The sequence below is a fragment of the Corythoichthys intestinalis genome, chromosome 8 (assembly GCF_030265065.1).
Source record: "Corythoichthys intestinalis isolate RoL2023-P3 chromosome 8, ASM3026506v1, whole genome shotgun sequence".
NCBI classification, from domain to species: Eukaryota; Metazoa; Chordata; class Actinopteri; order Syngnathiformes; family Syngnathidae; genus Corythoichthys; species Corythoichthys intestinalis.
This window is the reverse complement of record NC_080402.1, coordinates 34,266,909-34,279,592: the sequence shown is the minus strand read 5'-3', so window position 1 is coordinate 34,279,592 and position 12,684 is coordinate 34,266,909. Positions and strand designations below refer to the sequence as shown.

The 12,684-nt window shown below is 39.6% G+C and overlaps 1 long non-coding RNA gene across 1 annotated transcript; it reads left to right on the top strand.

Annotated features, from left to right (window-relative positions):
- The first annotated feature begins 6,874 nt into the window (after positions 1-6,874).
- On the top strand, positions 6,875-8,717 carry LOC130919974 (uncharacterized). The gene is made up of 3 exons (XR_009064057.1): positions 6,875-7,014; positions 7,076-7,167; positions 7,873-8,717. It is a non-coding gene; the product is annotated as an uncharacterized LOC130919974 (long non-coding RNA).
- Positions 8,718-12,684: the final 3,967 nt, after the last annotated feature.

Sequence of the window (12,684 nt, the reverse complement as noted above, 5' to 3'; positions counted from 1 at the left end):
ATGGTCATTGTTAAAATGTGTGTCTACAAGGGTATTTTTTTGTTCCCGCAGTGATTGTGTCCCAATCACTATTGAATCATTTTAATTAAATATATACTGTATACGATGTATACAGTATAGAGTTAGGTTGTCGCTGTGGTCAAGATACTCATAGTTGTTTGATGCAATTCAGTAGCTTTATTACCATGAGAGGTATGAAGAATGGCCCTATGCTACAAGAGCTGCTGTCAAAACGCACGTCCATGCACTCTGCGTGCACACACACACGCAACCCCCTGCCCCCCAACACACACAGAGAGACAACCATCAGACTTCTCAACTTCTCAGGTAAAATGTGTTGTTATAAATTTAAATGTTAACATATATTAACATTTGTGTGTATGTATTTCCAATCACTATTATTTTTTTAATAGGGACAAAAAGTGTTGCGATAAAAAAAATTTTTTTTTTTTTATATTATTTTCTCGAATCCCACTACTACCTTTTTATGATATTTCTAATATTTACTTTATGACGTTCATATTCTAATGTTTATTGTTATTCGTCCGTGATGGTTTAGGATGAAAATGGTTCAGGGCAAAAATGTGTTGGGTTTTTTTGGTCTGTTGAGCAACGTTCAGCACCATGGTGCCTGCAGGCATCAGGTAGTTGCTAATGACCACATTAATAGCCCACTTAATTTCTGAAAATAGCCCACTCGTGATAGAAGAGCCTGGGATGTCCCGATCGCATATTTTTGCACCCAAGTCACCTGATCTTGAGAATCTGCGGAAAAGAGTCCCGATCCGATACCGAAAAAAAGGTTCTTTTTTTTTTATTATTTGGTCAAAAGTTCCAAACATGTAACAGTACTGTACTTTTGACAGTTCTTCCTCATCCACTTTTGCCAGGAGTGTTGCGGAGTATAACTCGTGTAATTTTTTTGTATCTTTTGGCAATGCAATTGTATTTCTGGAATATTTCGTAACTTTTTAGCCGTAAAAAGTAAAATAAACATGTAAATTAGGCCTGAACAATATTGGGAAAAACTATCCGCATGATTTTTTTGGCGGTTTGCGAAATATTGCGATATTATATTGCGACATTAAAACTATTTTCACCAGGTAACTTTAATAGCTGTATTGAGTTCATTTTGTCTACACTTATAGATTAGTTGATTTTTTTTTTTTTTTATCACAAACAATTGTTTTAGCTTGTTTTATTTACCTGACATGTTTTGGCAACTACCGTATTGGCCCGAATATAAGAAGGCCCTGATTATAAGACGACCCCCTCTGTTTCAAGACTCAAGTTTGAAAAAAAGACTTTTTGAACACCAAATTAATTTTTATACAGAAAATAATTACATTACATCTGAAACAAAGGATTATAACAACATATTTGAGAGAAAAAGCATGTTATTTTGCGTGATTCAAATCTTAATATCTGAACATTTAAATGTGTAAACTAAAGTGCAATCACATTCGTTAATGAATGGCTTCTGGTTTTTGAAATGTAAATAAACCAATCTATTGTGATAAAACAAGAAAATTGCAATAACTGGATTAACCATCAAAGTAAAGTCTAACTGTAACTGTAGTCTTGAAACAAATCTGAATAAGGAAAAACATTGCAATAAAATAATGCAAACTGGTTAAACTTGAGAGTAGCTGAGATCAGTCATGACAGAACATCGCTTCAATGATATCTGGAGCCATCTAGCGTCGTGAATGGGTATAATGTCTAGACCGCGAATATAAGACGACCCCCACTTTTTCAGTCTTATTTCATTACAAAAAACACGATCTTAAATTCAGCCCAATACGGTACTTCCACCTTCATCAAAGTGTCACTGGTGTTGGTGTGACGCGTCTTTATCAGCCGATGGATGAAGGCGTGACTCACTTGTGCTTGCAAATTTCAATGACCTCCCTGATCCAGCGCTGATGTTTTTCTTCGGTGCAGATTACTCTGGCCTTTTCCCAGTCCATAATGTGGTTTTCCCTTTAGCAGTTATCGGTGATGGCTGACTTGTGCTGTTCTTGTTGTGGTTGTTCTTTTATTGCTCTTGTTGCTGTCTCTTTCTCACACTCCGTTTTTTTTTTTCATGTAACAAAGTTCCTCTCTGTCTCCCCGATAAATGATTGATTGCATGATTTGCATGAATTTCATATATGGAGTTGCATTTGTTTTCTAGGTGGATTTTGTCCTTTGGATAGACCAGTATCTGGCGGGGTGTTGTGTGTGGTTTGACAAAGGCCAGAGTCATCCGGACTGAAGAAAGCAAACATCAGCGCGGGATCAGGGAGGCCATTTAAATCCACAAACGGGGCCCGAGGACCATCAACAGGGACAAGGGGGCTTAAATGTTCTCTACTACCTGGACCAGCATCCTGGAGGGCTGAATGGTCAGCAGAGGGCGTGACTCGCCCGTCAAATCTGACAGTTGAGTGACGCCTTCATCCATTAGTTGATAAACACGAGTCACACCAACACCAGTGACATTCTGATGAAGGCGAAGGTAGTTGCCACAACATGTCAGGTAAATAAAACAACCTAAAATAATTGCCTCTGATAAAAGGAAAAAAATCAGCTAACCTGAAAAGCTCTTTTGGGATAGGCCTGAACAATATTGGGAAATATTAACATTGTGAATATATTGCCAAGGCTCCACACTCACTTTTTGCATTGGTTGCACTGGTGCGGCTAACTTTTTTCTTAAGTTGCACCAACAAAAAATGAAAGCGCATCCACATTTTTCATAGCATCACTTTTGATGTCATACTTTTAATCACTTGTCATAACATTCATATAATTCATTCTTTTATTTTTGAAAACACATTTTAGAGATTTAAGTTTGATCCCATAATACCTCAATATTTTGGTCAAGGCTATCTCACAGTAAAAAACTGATATCGGCCCATGCCAAATCATACCGCACCATATACTAGGGGTTGGGAACCTATTGCTGGTGAGCCAGATCTGGCTCTTTTGACAGCTGCATCTGGCTTGCAGACAAATCTTTAATTATTTTTTAAAATACTACTTTGCCCGAAACAGCGACGGTCACTGGTCATATGCTGGTATTGTGCAGTAATGAACAGACGTGACTTTTGCGGCGCATGTTAACTTTTTTAATGCTCCGACAACACTTGCACAATTCGCACTAGATATCGTCATATACAGTGGGGAGAGCAAGTATTTGATACACTGCCAATGGGAAAACCCATTGTAGCTACCTAGATGTGCCACGTTAGATCCCCCATTTCCCATGCCATTCATTGGCTGCGTGAGCCCAGTGTGATCATGGGACACGTAGTCCGTATACTACAACCGGCGTTTAGAAAGCTGGTTTGCAGTAATTTTAGTGTGAAAGTGGCAAACATACATGTCGTTGTGTCAGTCTATATTTTTATTTATTTATCAATCGCAATTGCCAACGCAGATGAGGCAGAGACACTGTTCAAAATATCGGTTGATGTGCGCATGTGCTTGAAGTAAACTACCCTGGTTTTTAGTTCCGTTTTCCGCGTTTGTCAGCTAATTTTAGAAACCCTTTTGAGAAGATGGGAAAAAGATAAAATGACGAGAAGTATCGTACTTTTCAGCAGGAACTGACAGAGGAATTTGCCTTTGTGGAGAGTTTTTGACGACTTTTCGGATAAAGACCAATATGATGTCAAATTAAATTGAGGCAACGCAGGGGAAGCACACAAATGTGGTACCGTTTTTCTCTCGCTTTGGATGAGTCAATAGACGTAAGCAATTTATCCCAATTCAGCGTGATTGCAAGGTTTTGACTATGAAAGGGACAACAAGAGGGGAGAATTTATTGAAGTCCTTCAATGAGTTCACAAAAAAAATCTAACGATGAATAAACTTGTTTCGGTGTGCACTGATTGTGCTCTGTTCGTGGAGGGGAAAAACAGAATTCGTAGTGCTTCGTGAACATGAAAAGAGACGCATCCTAAGTTTCTGAACTCCTTCATGAAGCAAAATCATCAGCAAAACTATACAGCACCAGAAGTCGCATTAATGGTAAGAAATACTCATCATTGATTAGCAACAGCATAACAATGTTATTAAAAAGAATTCCGAGAGTAACCCAAACCTTTATACTATAAAAGTATTGAAATTACATCAACGGCACACATTACTTGTGTTTTTAGTTTTAAACATATTGTATGGCTCTCACGGAATTACATTTTTTTTTTTAAATGTGGTGTTCATGACTCACTCAGCCAAAAAGGCTGCAGAACGCAACTTTTAATTCCCAGTTACGGAACGATTCCATATTTCAAGGGACGGGTGGCAAGCCTAGGCCTGTAGGTGATGTGCGCCCGGCAGCCGCATCATGTCTCGGCGGCAGCTCGGCCACTCTGCCAACGGCGTCTGAAAGCGTCCCTCCTGTTCTTCCTGTCCAGTCCTCTCACTCTGGCTCTGCAGTGGGTGCTCCTTCTTAAACTTGGATCGTCCATAACAACCCATTCTGAATACGTACCCTAGACGGCTGTGTGGGAAAACATTAAGGTGCTTTGATTTTTTTAAAAAAATTCCATTCAAAAATGTCAAAATTAAATTATTAAATAAATTTTAAAAATAATAATAAATTAATAAAAATAATATATATATATATATTTAATTTTTAATTAATTATTAAATCAATAATTAAATATTTTTTTTAATTAAATGATTACATTGAAAATTTCAAATTTCAATTCAAAAAAATGTTTTGCCCCCCCCCCCCCAGGTGAGACCAATGCCCACCCACACCTGGCATCCTGGTATAACCACTGATACTCGGTGCTGTCTACCCCTTCAATTCAAGATTGTGTACTTTGAAATAACTTTACTGTAAATTGCTTAAGTTTCAAATGGCATAGTTTGTCATGAGCGTCAGAAATGCCGTATTTTTATTATATTCTTAAAAAGAATATATAATTTTTGGATTGACCGAAACGTTCCTAAATCAACCAATAATTCAGCGCGTCAAGAGTATTTTAAATCCATCCTGCAAGAGTAGCTTTCTGTTCCAAGATGGTCGCTCGTTGCAAACGCTGCTGACTTCGCCCTAAAATATCTAGTGTAAATAGCATCCTAGCCACGGATTGGCGCAGTTGGTGTGAGTTGGTCGCTCTCTAAAAGCCAAATGTACAAGTAACAACATGGTGGCATGTCACATTTTAATAACAGTCACGTCTATATCATTAAAGAATGTATTAAATGTTTTTTTTTTTTAATTCAATTTAATGTATTCAGTCTTAAGACACCGGTTGAGATATGCAGCTGATTGCTGTCGAGTTCTGTGTGGTAAATTTGCTATCGTCTACTCTAGTCACTTCTGCGCTCGAATACGTTTCACTAACACACTACAAGGTTTTACATTTAAATTTAGATTAAATAATAATTCCGTTTCGTATTTTGGTAAATTGCTGCTGTTATGGTAATAATAATCGGTTATGGATTCAGCATAATGATTGAAAATAAATGAACCATTTGGCTTACGGTAAGCAAACGGTAGGTAGAGGAGAGTGGTGTTGGTTGTCACATTTTTCACTCTTTCATGAATATCCTCTAATCAGCACATCTTATAATAAGCATTCATTTATTAGAGTGAGACCTTCTCGTTTTCATTTCTATTTTTTTTTATTATCAGTCAGCCTGACACTGTGTCGTCACACCCTGCGGGGTTGATTGTCACTCTTCATTTAAATTGGATTTTCTTTCAAAATGATGACAACTTTTGAATTAAAATTTAAATGTTACACATGTGACTTCGGAGAAAATAATATCATCATAACAATGGTATAGCTTGAAAATCGTTAGTTATAATTGCCTACTCTTTAAATTATAAGTTGTTGCTACGACAACCGAACCGGGGGAAACTTCCAGAGGGCGATAAGGGGAAGACAGGAAAGCTTCACCCAGGAGCACCAGGAGCACCCAAGAAAAAAATGTTGGCTACACTGGAGTGATTATTGAATTGGAATAGGATTATTTACACTACATTCGTGTTTTTGCACCGTTTCACTGCACTTTACATGAAATCTACTAGAGCTGCAGCTATCAATTATTTTAGTCGTCGATTTAATCGATGAATTAGTTAGTTCGAATAATCGAGTAATCGGATGAGGAACATAAAAAATTTAAATAACTGCGTCAAACGGTATGAAAAAATTAATTAAATGAGGATCTGTGTGCAACAAAAGAACAAGTGGCTAACTTACATAGCAAAAGTCCTAACTTAAATGCTATAAAATGCTAACTTTTTTTTTTTTTTTTTTTTTTTTACAATGGTCTTAACAAATGATTCAGACACATATTCCCACAAAAACCTGCTAAGTATACCTATAAACTAAATTACGAATTTGTTAAAAAAAACATTAGCTTCGACAAAAACTTAGCAGCTGAATTTTGCCATGTGAAAGGAGGCAGACTAGAGGGCAGTGTATTCACCCAAATCAATAAAACTAAATGCAAACACTTTCAAAACAAACCTTTACAACGCCACTTTAAACAAACGAATACCTGAAGCAGCAAAATTTATATGTTGTTCTAGAACCTGAATGTACCTGCATTACATGTGCCTTTCCAGATGTGCCACCTGCACTCATGCAACCCTGAACCATCACAGATGCAGACTTCACAACGGAGCGCTGTTAACAACTTGGGTCATGGATCATGTTGCCATTGGACCTAATTAGTGGTAATTGGTCTTTCAGCTGTTCATCATAAGAGAAGTTGACGTTTCCAGCCTCTTATTGCTACCAGTGCCAACTTTTGAAATTTGTTGACTTGACACCATGAAATTCCAAATGAACGTATTTTTCCCCTTGAAATGCTACATTTTGTCAGTTTAAACTTATGATCATTCATCTGGGTTCTATTTTGAATACAATATTGAAAAGTAGCCCTTCCAAATCATTGCATTCAGTTTTTATTGAATATTTGTTTAACGTCCCAACTTTTTGGGAATCCTGTCTGTACCAAAAATCTCTAAACTTGAGGAACCAAACACCATGGCACCATTTAACGGTATGTAATCGCAATACTTAATTAAACCGTAAACATGAATCAATTTTTTTGTGTTTTTCAGTGTCGCGACATCAATGTGACTGTCACGAAGCAAGGGGAGAGTTGAAGTCCTCTATCAGTTGAAAAAGTGGTCTGAGTAAGAACCATTTAACGGTATGTAATTGCAATACTTACCGTATTGGCCCGAATATAAGACTGTGTTTTTTGCATTGAAATAAGAATGAAAAAGAGGGGGTAGTCTTATATTAGCGGTCTAGACGTCATACCCATTCACGGCGCCAGATATCATTGAAGCAATGGTCTGTCATGACAGCTCTCAGCTACGCTCCCCATTCACGACGCTAGATGGCGCCAGATATCATTAAAGCGATTTTCTGTCATGACAGATTTTAGCTACTCTCAAGTTTAACCAGTTTGCATAATTTTATTGCAATGTTTTTTCCTTATTCAGATTTTTTTCAAGACTACAGTTACAGTTAGACTTCCCTTTGATAGTTAATGCAGTTATTGCAATTTTGTTGTTTTATCACAATAGATTGGTTTATTTATATTTCAAAAACCAGAAGCCATTCATTTACCAATATGAGTGCACTTTAGTTTAAATATTTACATGTTCAGATATTAAGATTTGAATGAGGCAAAATAACATGCTTTTTCTCTCAGATATATTGTTATACTCATTTTTTCGGATGTACTGTAATTATTTTCTGTATAAAAATTAATTTTGTGTTCGAAAAGTTATTTTTCAAACTTAAGTCTTGAAAAAGAGGGGGGTTGTCTTATAATCCGGGCCGTCTTATATTCGGGCCAATACGGTAATTCAGCCTTTAACATGAATCAATTTTTTGTGTTTTTTAGTGTCGCAACATCAATGTGACTGTGACGAAGCAAGGGGAGACCTGAGTTGAAGTCCTCTATCAGTTGAAAAATTGGTCTGAGTAATGAAGATGGGTGAAGTGACTCTCGTAGGGGATGAGCTGGTGAGACAAGTCCTTCTTCCAGAGCCACAACTAGTCATTCTAGCCCTACCACCCCTTTCCTACCAACGGCTGATGAACCGACCATTGTTTGGCCTAAGTGGCTCAATGCTTTTACACGTTACATTGACGCACTCGGGGAAGAAAAGCTGACTGATAACAATAAGTGCATGCTTCTACAAAACTGCCTAGGCCTAGAGGGTCAGAGTATCTTCGCAGCACTCATCCCGCGGGACCAAGCCTACACAATGGTCATTTCGACTCTGACAGCCTACTTTACTGCCGGGCGCACCACCTGACAGCGATACCTCAGATTCCACGAAAGAGATCAAAAGGCTGGAGAGACCACAGCTGAGTTTGTTGCAGCGTTGGAAGACTTGCTGCCGCCCGGTGACACTGCAAGCAATGAAATAATCCTGAATCAGCTAATAGAGAAAACAAAATCGCCACAGCTCAGAAAGCGGCTGTGCACAAAAAGGGCAAGTCTCACACTACCTTAAACAGGCCACAGGACCACAATGACCTCGGCCAACAACTAAGCAAAAGACGAAGGCCTCGGCAAGGGAATAAAGTCGTGATTGAAATGAAAAGGACTCAAAGTCATCATAGCCATGATGAATACAAGTTAGAAGAGGAGGAGCATCAAGAAGAGGAAGAAAATGACAAAAACGACCCCAATTCTGAAGATTACAATTATAAAACCAATGGTACATCTGCACCACCGACCTTACAGCAGGACATCGTGAACTAGCAAGGTATGAATAGCAACACAAAGACCTCTACATGTTTTTCTTGTCCTATGTGTGAGTACAAAAACCTAAGTCTGCAGAAACTGACCAGACACTTAAGAGTGCACACTAAAGAGAAACCCTTTTGCTGCCCAGTTTGCACCACCGTCTTCAGCCAATCATACCATCTGACGCGGCACATGCGGGTCCAGCATAACGCCGCCCAGCACGTGTGCCCGACATGCTGTAGCAGCTTCGAAAGCCTCGCGGAGCTCAAGAGCCACAGGGCGATACACACAACACAGGTTTTGCTTTGTCCCCACTGTCCTGAAAGGTCGCTGAATGACTCTGCCTTTTTACTTCACGTCACATCTCACAAGGAATATAAACAGAAAGTCGCTGAATCAAAACAAGGGGAGGAGGTCAAAACCAGTACATCAGAGTCATTGATAAATGATACTGTCTGTAGTGTTTTTGATAATGGATCTGAAAATGAGGAATCAGACATCTGTATTGGGACAGAAAAGACTTCCATAGACAGCCGAAGCGGTGTGAGCGTCCCATCTAAGAAGACCCACGTGTGCTCCATGTGCAACGTGAGTTTCACCCTTGTTGACAAGCTAAATCGACACATGCGCACACACACTAAAGAGAAACCCTTCAGCTGCCCATTTTGCGCCACCGTTTTTAGAGAGTCATACAACCTGGCACGGCACATGCGAGTCCAGCACAACGCTGCCCAGCACGTGTGTCCGACATGCTGTAGCAGCTTCAGAAGGCTCGCCTCAAGAGCCACAAAAAGACACATGCTACACAGGTTTTGCTTTGTCCCTACTGTCCCGAAAGGTCACCAAGCAACTCTTCCTTTTTACTTCACATCACATCTCACAAGGAGGACTATCAGAATGGAGCCGAATCGAAACAAGGGGATGAGGTCAAAACCAGTGTGTCAGAGTTATCAAAGAAAGATAATGTCAGTTGTGTTGCTGATGGTGAATCTAAAAATGAGGAAACAGACGCCCGTATTGAAACACAAACAACTTTCATTGACAGCAGAAGCGGTGCGAATGTCCCCTGTAAGAAGACCAACGTCTGCTCCGTGTGCAACATGACCTTCACCAGTCTTTACAAGCTCACCCGACATATGCTCACACACACTAAAGAAAAGCCTTTCCGATGCCCAGTCTGCTCACTTAGCGATAAGGATATTACCGAACAAGACACGCTGACATGTACGACAACATTACAGGGAAGATACGCAGCGAGAAATTATAGCAACTTGAAGCTAGTTTAATTTCACAGCATCAGTATTTCGCAAGAGCCCGAGTGTCGAAAGAGAACGCCACAAAGACGAGACTGTTGAAATTATGAATTTTAAAAAATAATAAAGCAAATGTGACACACAGAAGGGCTTGCTAAAATGTTTAAATATATTGTTCTATGTAAATCAGCCAAGGTAGCCCCCTGCACTTTTACCACACCAAATCTGGCCCCCTATGCAAAAGGTTTGGACACACTTGTTTAACTGATTATCCATAGACGAGGCCGGCTTCTTTCACTTGGTTCCAGCTAAATATTATTCAAAATGTAATGATGGTGGAAGAAATAAGCATCTTGAATTTGAAACTGTATGTTGTCGGCGATTAGCCTCGCAATGATCTTAATTGTGGTTGTCAGCCCAAAACCCTTTAAATATATATTAAATGCATCTTACCAGATATAAAATGACTACTACATAATCTGTGGTAATCGTTTGGAGCCCAGTTTTCTCGTCGAATTGCAGCAGTCCATCTCGCTCTCCTCTCCGGGTCTCTCGGAATACGGTAGAACTTCAAGTCTCTCCATCTATCTTCTCTGTTATTGCAACCAACCGCCACACACGCCTTCACCATTTTGATTATTAATGTTAACGAGCAGAAAAACACGCCATAATAGGAGGAATTTACATAGCGGTAATGCGTCAACAGGACGAGTTGACGGACAACATGGCGGGGAGGCGTGGTTGTGACGTCATGTGAGTAGGGTCTATAGACCCTACCCACCGACGTCACAAAATCACGTGATCGCTGTATTGTTCCGCCCCCTTAGCCGTCATTTTGTGTCTGTATTATCAATGGTCTCAATTGATCGAGCAATTTATAATGCATTTCATGGAAGACCCGGTGCTTTCGGATGCCGTAAACTCACTGGATGCGTTGCATAAAAGGCGTTATGTGGAAAAGCTTCAGTTTATCCATTCGCCAGATCCATATTTGATGCCTAAATCGATGTTTTTCGACCTGCTGTCTTCGCCGTATTTGCCTGACATCTGCTAGCTACCCTGATATTTACAACTATCTTGTCCACACAAAATCAGCCTATTCTCACGAAAGTTTGAAAAACTTCAAGAGCTTGGAGGCTTATAAATACTTCGTTGCTGGTTGGGTGAAACAGGTCCTCGTCCACGAAAATTCAGCAGGAATCTATCTTGTGCTTGGAAAGGTGAGTTACGAAATTTTCAATTCAAAATCTTTTGTTCTTGCTAACATCCACTGTCAAGTCTAATGTATTCCATGTCATTTGTCAATGGAGCTAGGGCTTTTAATGTTTATATGGTTTAGCGATAGCACTCTCACTACATACATACGTGTATGTTGTCGGCGATTAGCCTAGCAATGATTTTAATTGTGGTTGTCAGCCCAAAACCCTCTAAATATATATTAAATGCATTTTACCAGATATAAAATGACTACTACATAATCTGTGGTAATCGTTTGGAACCCAGTTTTCTCGTCGAGCCCATTTCGCTCTCTCCTCTCCGGGTCTCTCGGAATCCGGTAGAACTTCAAGTCTCTCCGTCTATCTTCTCTGTTATTGCAACCGACCGCCACACACGCCTTCACCATTTTGATTATTAATGTTAACGAGCAGAAAAACACGCCGTAAATAGGAGGAATGTACGTAGCCGTAACAGGTAAACACGATGTGTTGACGGACAATTGGGCGGCCCCAGTCAGGAGGGCGGAGTTGTGACGTCACGTGGGTAGGGTCTACAGAAATAACTGTGCCAAAACAGTTTTCTTTGCATTTCAGCGGTTTGACCCCCCCACCCCACCCCACCCCCTCCAAATAAATAAATAAATAAACACAATTTCTGGCTCAGTGGCGACCTTCATGTCAGGAAGTTCCGGTAAAAAATTCTAGCCACTTTCACCCCTACTAAGGACTATGGGAAAACAAGCAGTTGGACATTAAATCATTACTGGCTGCAATGCCTCAAAATTGCCACAAGAGGAGAGCACTAACAAGTCTGGTAAAGAATGGAATAGCATTACTTCACACTTGAACGTATCACAGCTCAGAACAAGGAGCAAGTACAGTGGCGCCCTGGCCACCCCTATAAATTTGTTGGCCACCCCACTGGCCACCCTGCTTGCCAGTAAATCGTAGATTGTTGTAGCATCAGTTATGCATTTCATCCCAAATGCAAATCTGCCAGTACCTGCTTTTCCCCAGTAATTATTTTGTTTTGTTAAATGTACACCTTATGCCTAATATATAAGTAACACAATAAAAAAGAATTGTTGTGGAACTCAAAATGTTGACTGGACAGTTATGGACTATGCACATTAAATCATTAGTAACATAAAATATTACACAATACACCAAAGTATATCAGTAGCCGTGTCCTTAAGTCTTTCTGATAGTTTTCCCCTGACCTTTTCACTGCAATAATATAATGAAAACCTGAAATTATGGCTGTTAGTTTTGGTGTGCCACCCCAAGATTTTAAGTGGCCCCATCTGGCCACCCCTATGAAAAATTTCTAGAGGCGCCACTGAGCAAGTAATAAAGACGCAGTGTAGTTGTGTTACTTTTATTTGAGAAACCACTAGATCAGTGGTTCTTAACCTTGCTAAAGGTACCGACCCCACAAATTTCAGATGTGGATTCACCGAACCCTTTGGAATTAGATAATAAAGCAA